Source organism: Henckelia pumila, unplaced genomic scaffold (assembly GCF_033568475.1).
Source record: "Henckelia pumila isolate YLH828 unplaced genomic scaffold, ASM3356847v2 CTG_270:::fragment_3, whole genome shotgun sequence".
Classification (NCBI taxonomy): Eukaryota; Viridiplantae; Streptophyta; class Magnoliopsida; order Lamiales; family Gesneriaceae; genus Henckelia; species Henckelia pumila.
Genome location: NW_027331790.1, coordinates 253216 through 258061, shown reverse-complemented (window position 1 = coordinate 258061; position 4846 = coordinate 253216). Strand labels below are relative to the sequence as shown.

The window sequence follows — 4846 nt, the reverse complement described above, 5'->3', positions numbered from 1 at the left end:
TAGAGAGTTTATTTCGGGAAGGATTCTTGGGGACTTTAAATACAATTCTTTCCTTAGTTTTTGAGGGGAGAGACGGACGCACATCAGGAGGCAGACGGCGGCTGAGCAATTCAAGATTTCTCTTCTCCGTTGGGAGTTTTTCTTTTCTTCTCTTCTGAATTTTTATGTTAAACACTTTTGAGATTGAATTTTTGTAATGAATTCCAGTAGCTAAGTTTTTATTTTGTTGAAATCGAGGGGATCCTAACCCCGAAACACTGTAGTGTGATTGAATCACCGGACGTATTGAGATTTGATTTATGTTTATAATTGATTTTATCATTTTTTTTCTTTCTATGTTGATGATTAGCTACCCTTAACATAGATTCGTAAATTGTGAATTGCTATCGAGAGATAGGTTCCTAATTAGGACGAATGATAGAATCCATGGACTTAAAATATGCATAGAGATATGGTATTTAGTACATGTTGATAGCCATAGACCACCAGGTTGAAAGTTGTAGAATTCATAAAACGCAAAGCAATCAGTCATGATAAATAATTAAAGAGATTTAATTATTTCACTGATTTGATTAGTTTGATATCACCTCGAGAGAGAGTGTCAATGTTACAGGAATTTCTGTCAAATTTATAGGAATAAATTAAATTCCAATCGTCCAGTTCAATTAGGGGAAAGGTGAACCGAAATTCCAACAAAATCATTTTGAATTGGTGTTCTTCAGTCTGAGAATTGATTGTTTGGTTGTGAAATCCACTTTTATTTACATTGAGTTCTTAATTAATTTTAAATGTTAGATAATTCCAAAATAAAATTTGAGATACTTTGTGTAGTTGAAAATCAACGAGTCAAATTACTATTGTTAGTCCCTGAGGACGATACTCGTACTCAGTACATTTTATTATAATTTGAATCGTGCACTTGCGATTATTATCGACTGGATTTGAGAGATTTTTAAAGAAAATTTAAGTGTTAGTATTCCGTCGATCAAGTTTTTGGCGCCGTTGCCGGGGACTAAATAGATTTTAATTTGTTTTATTTGATTTTTCTCTATTACAATTTTAATCACTCATTTCCATCTGTGGATTGCAGGATTCTCTTGTAGTATATGCAACACTCACCTGAGGAACTATTGCCTTTTGATTCAGAAATCGAGAGAACTTTTCATAGGATAAGAAGGCAACAACAACAACAAGAAATGGAAGAAGAACATGAACAGGAACAACCAGTTTACAGATCCATGATGGATCTTGCCTTGCCAAACATTGAAGGTGCTAGACCAAGCATCATCCGGCCAACTGTAACAGATAATCACTTTGAGATAAAGCCGGCCATTCTTCAAATGATTCAGAACACACTTCAATTTGGTGGGAGTGTCATTGATGAACCATATGTACACATCAAAAATTTTCTGGAAATTTGTGATACATTCAAGATACAGGGAGTTTCTGATGACGCTATTCGGTTGCGTTTATTCCATTTTTCGCTGCGAGACAAGGCGAAAGCATGGCTAACGAATTTACCTGCAGGTTCCATCACAACTTGGGATGATTTGGCGAAGTCTTTCCTCACCAAATACTTTCCACCATCTAAGTCAATGAAGCTGAGAGCTGATATCACAACTTTTTCCCAAGTAGAACAGGAAATGTTTTACGAAGCATGGGAGCGCTACAAGGATCTACTGCGGAGATGTCCACACCACCAATTACCAGAGGGTCTTGTGGTACAAACTTTTTATTATGGTCTTTCTCACTCAAATCGTACCATGTTAGATGCAGCTGCAGGTGGAAATCTTCTGCGAAAATCATCAGAGGATGGCTTTGAATTAATTGAGGAAATGGCATCTAGTAGCTATCATCCTCAATCTGAAAGGGGTGCAGCCCGGAAATCTACTGGAATTCATCAAATTGATGCATTCACATCAGTGGCTACTCAACTTGAAGTCATGAACAAAAGGATTGAGGAACTAAGCGTGGGAAACTCTGTGATGCGAGTACAAGAAGTGTGGTGTGAAAAATGTGGGCAGAGCATTTCACGAAAGACTGTCAAACATTTTCTCAACCGGAGGGAGTTATGGCAAGTCATATGGGAAATCAAAATCGCCCAAGGAATGACCCATTTTCGAATTCATACAATCCAGGGTGGAGACAGCATCCAAATTTCTTGTGGGGTGGACAGAATAATAAAGCATATGGGAATAAAAACTACAGCAGGCAGCCTCAAGAGGAGAAATCAAGCTTGGAGCAGATGATGCAGAAGTTTATATCATCTATGGAAACCTGTATGCAGAATCAAGATGCATCGATAAAGAATCTGGAGAATCAAATAGGGCAATTGGCCAAATCAATTTCCAGCAAAGATCAGTGTACTTTGCCAAGTGACACTGAGAAGAATCCGAAGGAACAGGTGAAAGCAATTGAATTAAGGAGTGGAAAGACGGTCGAGCCTGAACCAAAAAGCGAGAAAGAGCTAGAAACAGTTACATCAGAAAAAACTTCAGGCAAGTCGTCTATCTTAACACCCCACCCACTTCACAATCAAAAATTGTTGTGCCACCACCTTTTCCTGCAGCTCTTAAGAAGGCCAAGCTAGACTCTCAGTGTGGTAAATTCTTAGAAGTGTTTAAGAAATTGAATATCAATATACCCTTCGCTAATGCACTGATGAAAATGACAAGTTATGCGAAATTCTTGAAGGAGATCCTCTCTAACAAGAGGAAATTGGAGGAGCATGCGATGATAAGTCTGACGAAAAACTGCTCGGCACTGGTGCAGAATAAAATCCCACTAAAGCAAAAGGATCCAGGGAGTTTCTCTATACCTTGTGTAACTAATGATGTTCAATTTCATAAGGCTTTGTGTGATTTGGGTGCGAGTATAAATCTAATGCCTTACTCTGTGTTTAGGAAATTGAGGTTGGGAGAACCAAAGTCCACCAGAATGTCGTTACAACTAGCGGACAGGTCCATCAAATATCCACGGGGTATAATCGAGGACGTACTTGTAAAAGTGGACAAATTCATCTTCCCCGTGGACTTCGTAGTGTTAGATATGAAAGAGGATTTGGACATGCCACTCATTTTGGGTAGACCTTTCCTGGCAACAGGAAAGACACTAATAGATGTCCAGAAGGGAGAGTTGCTTTTGAGAGTGGGAGAAGAGAAAATTTCGTTTGATGTTTTTAATGCTTTAAAATTTTCTCAGAATAATGAAGAATGTTTTCAACTAGATGTAGTGGATTCACTGTTATTTGATTATGTGCAGGATACTTTTCAGGAACCATTAGAAACTGCACTTATATCTGAGCATGTGGATGATTTCAGTGATGAAATTGAAGGGATGACTGCATATTTGAATGACAACCAGTCATGGAGAAGAGGTGGAAAGCTTAGACTTGAAGATCTTGGCAACCGGAAGGATTTAGTCCTTCAGAAACCAAGCATTGAGGAACCACACACTTTGGAATTGAAACCATTGCCTACCCATCTCAAATATGTATTTTTAGGTGAGAATGATAATTTACCTGTCATAATTTCTTCTTCTTTGACAGGTGAGATGGAGGCCAGACTAATGGATGTGCTCAAGAATCACAAGAGTGTATTTTCTTGGAAAGTGGCAGATATCAAAGGAATAAATCCATCCATATGCATGCACAAGATCTTAATGAAGGAGAGCATCAACCCATTAGTCCAACCACAGAGGAGACTAAACCCGAAGATGCAGGAAGTTGTAAAAGCTGAGACGATCAAACTGTTGGACGCAGGTATCATTTATCCTATTTCTGATAGTCCATGGGTGAGTCCAGTGCAGTGTGTACCAAAGAAAGGGGAATAACTGTCATAAAGAATGAGAATAATGAATTAATACCTACTAGGACAGTTACAGGTTGGCGTGTGTGCATAGACTATAGAAAATTAAATGACGCGACCCGTAAGGATCATTTTCCTCTCCCGTTCATTGATCAAATGCTAGAGAGATTGGCTGGGTATGAGTTTTACTATTTTTTAGATGGGTACTCAGGATACAATCAAATAGCGATTGCACCTAAAGACCAGGATAAAACGACTTTCACTTGCCCATATGGTACGTTTGCCTATAGACGTATGCCTTTTGGATTGTGTAACGCTCCTGCTACTTTTCAGAGATGCATGACTGCCATTTTTCATGATATGGTCAAAATTTTTTTAGAAATTTTCATGGATGATTTCTCTATTTTCGGTAAATTATTTGATGCATGTCTGCATAACTTGAATTCTGTTTTAATGAGATGCGAGGAGACAAATTTGGTGCTGAACTGGGAGAAGTGTCATTTCATGGTGACAGAAGGTATAGTTTTGGGTCACCGAATTTCTGAACAGGGGATCGAGGTGGACAGGGCCAAGGTGCACGTTATTCAAAATTTTCCGCCACCCACGACAGTCAAGGGAGTTAGAAGTTTCTTAGGACATGCTGGTTTTTATCGGCGATTTATTAAGGACTTTTCAAAAATTGCCAAACCTCTATCTTATTTGCTAATGAAAGATGCCCTTTTTGATTTTGATTCAAATTGTTTGCAGGCCTTTGAGGTGTTGAGAGAAAGACTGGTGACTGCGCCAGTACTGACATCGCCAAACTGGGATCTTTCATTTGAGGTAATGTGCGATGCCAGTGACTCTGCTGTTGGTGCGGTACTCGACCAATGAATAGACAAGGTATTCCAAACTATCTACTACGCTAGTAAGACTCTTAGTGAAGCTCAGCTAAATTATGCCACCACTGAAAAGGAGTTGTTAGCTGTAGTATTTGCACTGGACAAATTTCATTCGTACCTTGTACTTTCAAAAATCATAGTTTACACATATCACTCTGC

The 4846-nt window shown here is 38.7% G+C and overlaps 1 non-coding gene across 1 annotated transcript; it reads right to left on the bottom strand.

The window, feature by feature from the left end:
- Window positions 1-1598: 1598 nt before the first annotated feature.
- Window positions 1599-1705, bottom strand: LOC140870891 (small nucleolar RNA R71). The gene has a single exon (XR_012147564.1). It is a non-coding gene; the product is annotated as a small nucleolar RNA R71 (small nucleolar RNA).
- Window positions 1706-4846: the final 3141 nt, after the last annotated feature.